The sequence below is a fragment of the Oncorhynchus kisutch genome, unplaced genomic scaffold (genome assembly GCF_002021735.2).
Source record: "Oncorhynchus kisutch isolate 150728-3 unplaced genomic scaffold, Okis_V2 Okis04b-Okis11a_hom, whole genome shotgun sequence".
NCBI classification, from domain to species: Eukaryota; Metazoa; Chordata; class Actinopteri; order Salmoniformes; family Salmonidae; genus Oncorhynchus; species Oncorhynchus kisutch.
This window is the reverse complement of record NW_022261981.1, coordinates 8,541,799-8,551,798: the sequence shown is the minus strand read 5'-3', so window position 1 is coordinate 8,551,798 and position 10,000 is coordinate 8,541,799. Positions and strand designations below refer to the sequence as shown.

Genomic DNA, 10,000 nt, shown 5'->3' with positions numbered 1-10,000 from the left:
GTCTCTCTCTCAGGTTTAAATGAGATAACCCAAACCCTTAACAGTAGCCCTTCTCTCTCTCTCAGGTTTAAATGAGATAACCCAAACCCTTAACAGCAGCCCAGCCCTTCTGTCTCTCAGGTTTAAATGAGATAACCCAAACCCTTAACAGTAGCCCTTCTCTCTCTCTCAGGTTTAAATGAGATAACCCAAACCCTTAACAGCAGCCCAGCCCTTCTGTCTCTCAGGTTTAAATGAGATAACCCAACCCCTTAACAGCAGCCCTTCTCTCTCTCAGGTTTAAATGAGATAACCCAAACCCTTAACAGCAGCCCTTCTCTCTCTCAGGTTTAAATGAGATAACCCAAACCCTTAACAGTAGCCCAGACCTTCTCTCTCTCTCAGGTTTAAATGAGATAACCCAAACCCTTAACAGTACCCCAGCCCTTCTGTCTCTCTCAGGTTTTAATGAGATAACCCAAACCCTTAACAGCAGCCCAGCCCTTCTGTCTCTCAGGTTTAAATGAGATAACCCAAACCCTTAACAGCAGCCCTTCTCTCTCTCGCAGGTTTAAATGAGATAACCCAAACCCTTAACAGGAGCCCAGCCCTTCTCTCTCTCTCAGGTTTAAATGAGATAACCCAAACCCTTAACAGCAGCCCTTCTCTCTCTCAGGTTTAAATGAGATAACCCAAACCCTTAACAGTAGCCCAGACCTTCTCTCTCTCTCAGGTTTAAATGAGATAACCCAAACCCTTAACAGTAGCCCTTCTCTCTCTCTCAGGTTTAAATGAGATAACCCAAACCCTTAACAGCAGCCCTTCTCTCTCTCTCAGGTTTAAATGAGATAACCCAAACCCTTAACAGCAGCCCTTCTCTCTCTCGCAGGTTTAAATGAGATAACCCAAACCCTTAACAGGAGCCCAGCCCTTCTCTCTCTCTCAGGTTTAAATGAGATAACCCAAACCCTTAACAGCAGCCCTTCTCTCTCTCAGGTTTAAATGAGATAACCCAAACCCTTAACAGTAGCCCAGACCTTGTCTCTCTCTCAGGTTTAAATGAGATAACCCAAACCCTTAACAGTAGCCCTTCTCTCTCTCTCAGGTTTAAATGAGATAACCCAAACCCTTAACAGCAGCCCAGCCCTTCTGTCTCTCAGGTTTAAATGAGATAACCCAAACCCTTAACAGTAGCCCTTCTCTCTCTCTCAGGTTTAAATGAGATAACCCAAACCCTTAACAGCAGCCCAGCCCTTCTGTCTCTCAGGTTTAAATGAGATAACCCAACCCCTTAACAGCAGCCCTTCTCTCTCTCAGGTTTAAATGAGATAACCCAAACCCTTAACAGCAGCCCTTCTCTCTCTCAGGTTTAAATGAGATAACCCAAACCCTTAACAGTAGCCCAGACCTTCTCTCTCTCTCAGGTTTAAATGAGATAACCCAAACCCTTAACAGTAGCCCTTCTCTCTCTCTCAGGTTTAAATGAGATAACCCAAACCCTTAACAGCAGCCCGGCCCTTCTATCTCTCAGGTTTAAATTAGATAACCCAACCCCTTAACAGCAGCCCTTCTCTCTCTCAGGTTTAAATGAGATAACCCAAACCCTTAACAGCAGCCCTTCTCTCTCTCAGGTTTAAATGAGATAACCCAAACCGTTAACAGTAGCCCAGACCTTCTCTCTCTCTCAGGTTTAAATGAGATAACCCAAACCCTTAACAGTACCCCAGCCCTTCTGTCTCTCTCAGGTTTAAATGAGATAACCCAAACCCTTAACAGCAGCCCAGCCCTTCTGTCTCTCAGGTTTAAATGAGATAACCCAAACCCTTAACAGCAGCCCAGCCCTTCTGTCTCTCAGGTTTAAATGAGATAACCCAACCCCTTAACAGCAGCCCTTCTCTCTCTCAGGTTTAAATGAGATAACCCAAACCCTTAACAGCAGCCCTTCTCTCTCTCAGGTTTAAATGAGATAACCCAAACCCTTAACAGTAGCCCAGACCTTCTCTCTCTCTCAGGTTTAAATGAGATAACCCAAACCCTTAACAGTACCCCAGCCCTTCTGTCTCTCTCAGGTTTAAATGAGATAACCCAAACCCTTAACAGCAGCCCAGCCCTTCTGTCTCTCAGGTTTAAATGAGATAACCCAAACCCTTAACAGCAGCCCTTCTCTCTCTCGCAGGTTTAAATGAGATAACCCAAACCCTTAACAGGAGCCCAGCCCTTCTCTCTCTCTCAGGTTTAAATGAGATAACCCAAACCCTTAACAGCAGCCCTTCTCTCTCTCAGGTTTAAATGAGATAACCCAAACCCTTAACAGCAGCCCTTCTCTCTCTCAGGTTTAAATGAGATAACCCAAACCCTTAACAGTAGCCCTTCTCTCTCTCTCAGGTTTAAATGAGATAACCCAAACCCTTAACAGTAGCCCTTCTCTCTCTCTCAGGTTTAAATGAGATAACCCAAACCCTTAACAGCAGCCCTTCTCTCTCTCGCAGGTTTAAATGAGATAACCCAAACCCTTAACAGGAGCCCAGCCCTTCTCTCTCTCTCAGGTTTAAATGAGATAACCCAAACCCTTAACAGCAGCCCAGCCCTTCTGTCTCTCAGGTTTAAATGAGATAACCCAAACCCTTAACAGCAGCCCAGCCCTTCTGTCTCTCAGGTTTAAATGAGATAACCCAACCCCTTAACAGCAGCCCTTCTCTCTCTCAGGTTTAAATGAGATAACCCAAACCCTTAACAGCAGCCCTTCTCTCTCTCAGGTTTAAATGAGATAACCCAAACCCTTAACAGTAGCCCAGACCTTCTCTCTCTCTCAGGTTTAAATGAGATAACCCAAACCCTTAACAGTACCCCAGCCGTTCTGTCTCTCTCAGGTTTAAATGAGATAACCCAAACCCTTAACAGCAGCCCAGCCCTTCTGTCTCTCAGGTTTAAATGAGATAACCCAAACCCTTAACAGTAGCCCAGCCCTTCTGTCTCTCAGGTTTAAATGAGATAACCCAAACCCTTAACAGTAGCCCAGCCCTTCTCTCTCTCTCAGGTTTAAATGAGATAACCCAAACCCTTAACAGTAGCCCAGCCCTTCTCTCTCTCTCAGGTTTAAATGAGATAACCCAAACCCTTAACAGTAGCCCAGCCCTTCTCTCTCTCTCAGGTTTAAATGAGATAACCCAAACCTTTAACAGCAGCCCTTCTCTCTCTCTCAGGTTTAAATGAGATAACCCAAACCCTTAACAGTAGCCCTTCTCTCTCTCAGGTTTAAATGAGATAACCCAAACCCTTAACAGGCACCTCAGCCACACTCAAGGTACTAAACGATATCATAACCGCCATCGATAAAAGACAGTACTGTGCAGCCGTCTTCATCGACCTTGCCAAGGCTTTCGACTCTGTCAATCACCATATTCTTATCGGCAGACTCAGTAGCCTCGGTTTTTCGGATGACTGCCTTGCCTGGTTCACCAATTACTTTGCAGACAGAGTTCAGTGTGTCAAATCGGAGGGCATGCTGTCCGGTCCTCTGGCAGTCTCTATGGGGGTGCCACAGGGTTCAATTCTCGGGCCGACTCTTTTCTCTGTGTATATCAATGATGTTGCTCTTGCTGCGGGCGATTCCCTGATCCACCTCTACGCAGACGACACCATTCTATATACTTTCGGCCCGTCTTTGGACACTGTGCTATCTAACCTCCAAACAAGCTTCAATGCCATACAACACTCCTTCCGTGGCCTCCAACTGCTCTTAAACGCTAGTAAAACCAAATGCATGCTTTTCAACCGGTCGCTGCCTGCACCTGCATCCCCGACTAGCATCACCACCCTGGATGGTTCCGACCTAGAATATGTGGACGTCTATAAGTACCTAGGTGTCTGGCTAGACTGCAAACTCTCCTTCCAGACTCATATCAAACATCTCCAATCGAAAATCAAATCAAGAGTCGGCTTTCTATTCCGCAACAAAGCCTCCTTCACTCACGCCGCCAAGCTTACCCTAGTAAAACTGACTATCCTACCGATCCTCGACTTCGGCGATGTCATCTACAAAATGGCTTCCAACACTCTACTCAGCAAACTGGATGCAGTCTATCACAGTGCCATCCGTTTTGTCACTAAAGCACCTTATACCACCCACCACTGCGACTTGTATGCTCTAGTCGGCTGGCCCTCGCTACATATTCGTCGCCAGACCCACTGGCTCCAGGTCATCTACAAGTCTATGCTAGGTAAAGCTCCGCCTTATCTCAGCTCACTGGTCACGATGGCAACACCCATCCGTAGCACGCGCTCCAGCAGGTGTATCTCACTGATCATTCCTAAAGCCAACACCTCATTTGGCCGCCTTTCGTTCCAGTACTCTGCTGCCTGTGACTGGAACGAATTGCAAAAATCGCTGAAGTTGGAGACTTTTATCTCCCTCACCAACTTCAAACATCAGCTATCTGAGCAGCTAACCGATCGCTGCAGCTGTACATAGTCTATTGGTAAATAGCCCACCCTTTTCACCTACCTCATCCCCATACTGTTTTTATTTATTTACTTTTCTGCTCTTCTGCACACCAATATCTCTACCTGTACATGACCATCTGATCATTTATCACTCCAGTGTTAATCTGCAAAATTGTAATTATTTGCCTACCTCCTCATGCCTTTTGCACACATTGTATATAGACTCCCCCCTTTGTTTTCTACTGTGTTATTGACTTGTTAATTGTTTACTCCATGTGTAACTCTTTGTTGTATGCTCACACTGCTATGCTTTATCTTGGCCAGGTCGCAGTTGCAAATGAGAACTTGTTCTCAACTAGCCTACCTGGTTAAATAAAGGTGTTCTCAACTAGCCTACCTGGTTAAATAAAGGTGTTCTCAACTAGCCTACCTGGTTAAATAAAGGTGTTCTCATAGCCTACCCTGGTTAAATAAAGGTGTTCTCAACTAGCCTACCTGGTTAAATAAAGGTGTTCTCAACTAGCCTACCTGGTTAAATAAAGGTGTTCTCAACTAGCCTACCTGGTTAAATAAAGGTGTTCTCAACTAGCCTACCTGGTTAAATAAAGGTGTTCTCCAACTAGCCTACCTGGTTAAATAAAGGTGTTCTCAACTAGCCTACCTGGTTAAATAAAGGTGTTCTCAACTAGCCTACCTGGTTAAATAAAGGTGTTCTCAACTACCTACCTGGTTAAATAAAGGTGTTCTCAACTATGCCTACCTGGTTAAATAAAGGTGTTCTCAACTAGCCTACCTGGTTAAATAAAGGTGTTCTCAACTAGCCTACCTGGTTAAATAAAGGTGTTCTCAACTATCCTACCTGGTTAAATAAAGGTGTTCTCAACTAGCCTACCTGGTTAAATAAAGGTGTTCTCAACTAGCCTACCTGGTTAAATAAAGGTGTTCTCAACTAGCCTACCTGGTTAAATAAAGGTGTTCTCAACTAGCCTACCTGGTTAAATAAAGGTGTTCTCAACTAGCCTACCTGGTTAAGCACTAGCCTACCTGGTTAAAAGGTGTTCTCAACTAGCCTACCTGGTTAAATAAAGGTGTTCTCAACTAGCCTACCTGGTTAAATAAAGGTGTTCTCAACTAGCCTACCTGGTTAAATAAAGGTGTTCTCAACTAGCCTACCTGGTTAAATAAAGGTGTTCTCAACTAGCCTACCTGGTTAAATAAAGGTGTTCTCAACTAGCCTACCTGGTTAAATAAAGGTGTTCTCAACTAGCCTACCTGGTTAAATAAAGGTGTTCTCAACTAGCCTACCTGGTTAAATAAAGGTGTTCTCAACTAGCCTACCTGGTTAAATAAAGGTGTTCTCAACTAGCCTACCTGGTTAAATAAAGGTGTTCTCAACTAGCCTACCTGGTTAAATAAAGGTGTTCTCAACTAGCCTACCTGGTTAAATAAAGGTGTTCTCAACTAGCCTACCTGGTTAAATAAAGGTGTTCTCAACTAGCCTACCTGGTTAAATAAAGGTGTTCTCAACTAGCCTACCTGGTTAAGGTTTTTCTCAACTAGCCTACCTGGTTAAATAAAGGTGTTCTCAACTAGCCTACCTGGTTAAATAAAGGTGTTCTCAACTAGCCTACCTGGTTAAATAAAGGTGTTCTCAACTAGCCTACCTGGTTAAATAAAGGTGTTCTCAACTAGCCTACCTGGTTAAATAAAGGTGTTCTCAACTAGCCTACCTGGTTAAATAAAGGTGTTCTCAACTAGCCTACCTGGTTAAATAAAGGTGTTCTCAACTAGCCTACCTGGTTAAATAAAGGTGAAATAAAAAAACAATAAAAAACAGCAGCCCTTCTCTCTCTCAGTTTTAGAGGAGCTTGTCCCTGATACTTATCTCTCTAGACAAAGGCTTCATCCCAAATGGCAGCCTATTCCCAATATAGTGCACTACTTTCTCTCAGGGTCCATAGGACTACGGTCAAAAGTAGTGCACTATATAGGGAATAGGGTGCCATTTTGGGACATAACCAAGTCCGATCTTAAATCGGGCCTCCATCCAGACCATAATAATGGGTCTAGTTGCCTGCCAACCTTAATTCCCACCTGGCAACCACCAAGAGTAGGGTTGTGTTCAGTTGGGACAACACGGAAGAAAACACTCTGAAACAGACAGGTTCTATCTGCTGTCGCCCAATCAGAAAACGGTTATTTTTGTTGTCTGTTGGGAACACTGCTGAACTCTCTGTAGCCCCGTAGAAATATAATAACTAGAATGGACATTCATGATCTGAGGTGGCTATTGACCTATCTAGTAATTGTACTGCTACGCTGAACTCTCTGTAGCCCCGTAGAAATATAATAACTAGAATGGACATTCATGATCTGAGGTGGCTATTGACCGATCTAGTAATTGTACTGCTACGCTCAACTCTCTGTAGCCCCGTAGAAATATAATAACTAGAAAGGACATTCATGATCTGAGGTGGCTATTGACCGATCTAGTAATGTACTGCTACGCTCAACTCTCTGCAGCCCCGTAGAAATATAATAACTAGAAAGGACATTCATAATCTGAGGTGGCTATTGACCTATATAGTAATTGTACTGCTACGCTCAACTCTCTGTAGCCCCGTAGAAATATAATAACTAGAAAGGACATTCATGATCTGAGGTGGCTATTGACCTATCTAGTAATTGTACTGCTACGCTCAACTCTCTGTAGCCCCGTAGAAATATAATAACTAGAAAGGACATTCATGATCTGAGGTGGCTATTGACCTATATAGTAATTGTACTGCTACGCTCAACTCTCTGTAGCCCTGTAGAAATATAATAACTAGAAAGGACATTCATGATCTGAGGTGGCTATTGACCTATCTAGTAATTGTACTGCTACGCTCAACTCTCTGTAGCCCCGTAGAAATATAATAACTAGAAAGGACATTCATGATCTGAGGTGGCTATTGACCTATATAGTAATTGTACTGCTACGCTCAACTCTCTGTAGCCCTGTAGAAATATAATAACTAGAAAGGACATTCATGATCTGAGGTGGCTATTGACCTATCTAGTAATTGTACTGCTACGCTCAACTCTCTGTAGCCCCGTAGAAATATAATAACTAGAAAGGACATTCATGATCTGAGGTGGCTATTGACCTATCTAGTAATTGTACTGCTACGCTCAACTCTCTGTAGCCCCGTAGAAATATAATAACTAGAAAGGACATTCATGATCTGAGGTGGCTATTGACCTATCTAGTAATTGTCCTGCTACGCTCAACTCTCTGTAGCCCCGTAGAAATATAATAACTAGAAAGGACATTCATGATCTGAGGTGGCTATTGACCTATATAGTAATTGTACTGCTACGCTCAACTCTCTGTAGCCCCGTAGAAATATAATAACTGGAAAGGACATTCATGATCTGAGGTGGCTATTGACCTATCTAGTAATTTTACTGCTACGCTCAACTCTCTGTAGCCCCGTAGAAATATAATAACTAGAAAGGACATTCATGATCTGAGGTGGCTATTGACCGATCTAGTAATGTACTGCTACGCTCAACTCTCTGTAGCCCCGTAGAAATATAATAACTAGAAAGGACATTCATAATCTGAGGTGGCTATTGACCTATATAGTAATTGTACTGCTACGCTCAACTCTCTGTAGCCCCGTAGAAATATAATAACTAGAAAGGACATTCATGATCTGAGGTGGCTATTGACCTATCTAGTAATTGTACTGCTACGCTCAACTCTCTGTAGCCCCGTAGAAATATAATAACTAGAAAGGACATTCATGATCTGAGGTGGCTATTGACCTATCTAGTAATTGTACTGCTACGCTCAACTCTCTGTAGCCCTGTAGAAATATAATAACTAGAAAGGATATTCATGATCTGAGGTGGCTATTGACCTATCTAGTAATTGTACTGCTACGCTCAACTCTCTGTAGCCCCGTAGAAATATAATAACTAGAAAGGACATTCATGATCTGAGGTGGCTATTGACCTATCTAGTAATTGTACTGCTACGCTCAACTCTCTGTAGCCCCGTAGAAATATAATAACTAGAAAGGACATTCATGATCTGAGGTGGCTATTGACCTATCTAGTAATTGTCCTGCTTCGCTCAACTCTCTGTAGCCCCGTAGAAATATAATAACTAGAAAGGACATTCATGATCTGAGGTGGCTATTGACCTATCTAGTAATTGTACTGCTACGCTCAACTCTCTGTAGCCCCGTAGAAATATAATAACTAGAAAGGACATTCATGATCTGAGGTGGCTATTGACCTATCTAGTAATTTTACTGCTACGCTCAACTCTCTGTAGCCCCGTAGAAATATAATAACTAGAAAGGACATTCATGATCTGAGGTGGCTATTGACCTATCTAGTAATTTTACTGCTACGCTCAACTCTCTGTAGCCCCGTAGAAATATAATAACTAGAAAGGACATTCATGATCTGAGGTGGCTATTGACCTATCTAGTAATTGTACTGCTACGCTCAACTCTCTGTAGCCCCGTAGAAATATAATAACTAGAAAGGACATTCATGATCTGAGGTGGCTATTGACCTATCTAGTAATTGTACTGCTACGCTCAACTCTCTGTAGCCCCGTAGAAATATAATAACTAGAAAGGACATTCATGATCTGAGGTGGCTATTGACCTATCTAGTAATTGTACTGCTACGCTCAACTCTCTGTAGCCCCGTAGAAATATAATAACTAGAAAGGACATTCATGATCTGAGGTGGCTATTGACCTATCTAGTAATTGTACTGCTACGCTCAACTCGCTGTAGCCCCGTAGAAATATAATAACTAGAAAGGACATTCATGATCTGAGGTGGCTATTGACCTATCTAGTAATTTTACTGCTACGCTCAACTCTCTGTAGCCCCGTAGAAATATAATAACTAGAAAGGACATTCATGATCTGAGGTGGCTATTGACCTATCTAGTAATTGTACTGCTACGCTCAACTCTCTGTAGCCCCGTAGAAATATAATAACTAGAAAGGACATTCATGATCTGAGGTGGCTATTGACCTATCTAGTAATTGTACTGCTACGCTCAACTCTGTGTAGCCCCGTAGAAATATAATAACTAGAAAGGACATTCATGATCTGAGGTGGCTATTAACCTATATAGTAATTGTACTGCTACGCTCAACTCTGTGTAGCCCCGTAGAAATATAATAACTAGAAAGGACATTCATGGTCTGAGGTGGCTATTGACCTATCTAGTAATTGTACTGCTACGCTCAACTCTCTGTAGCCCCGTAGAAATATAATAACTAGAAAGGACATTCATGATCTGAGGTGGCTATTGACCTATCTAGTAATTGTACTGCTACGCTCAACTCTCTGTAGCCCCGTAGAAATATAATAACTAGAAAGGACATTCATGATCTGAGGTGGCTATTGACCTATCTAGTAATTGTACTGCTACGCTCAACTCTCTGTAGCCCCGTAGAAATATAATAACTAGAAAGGACATTCATGATCTGAGGTGGCTATTGACCTATCTAGTAATTGTACTGCTACGCTCAACTCTCTGTAGCCCCGTAGAAATATAA

At 42.8% G+C, this 10,000-nt stretch overlaps 1 protein-coding gene across 1 annotated transcript in view; it reads left to right on the top strand.

Annotated features, from left to right (window-relative positions):
- LOC109884468 (receptor-type tyrosine-protein phosphatase epsilon) overlaps positions 1–10,000 on the top strand; it is a 172,103-nt gene that overhangs the window by 126,898 nt on the left and 35,205 nt on the right. The window lies entirely within an intron of this gene.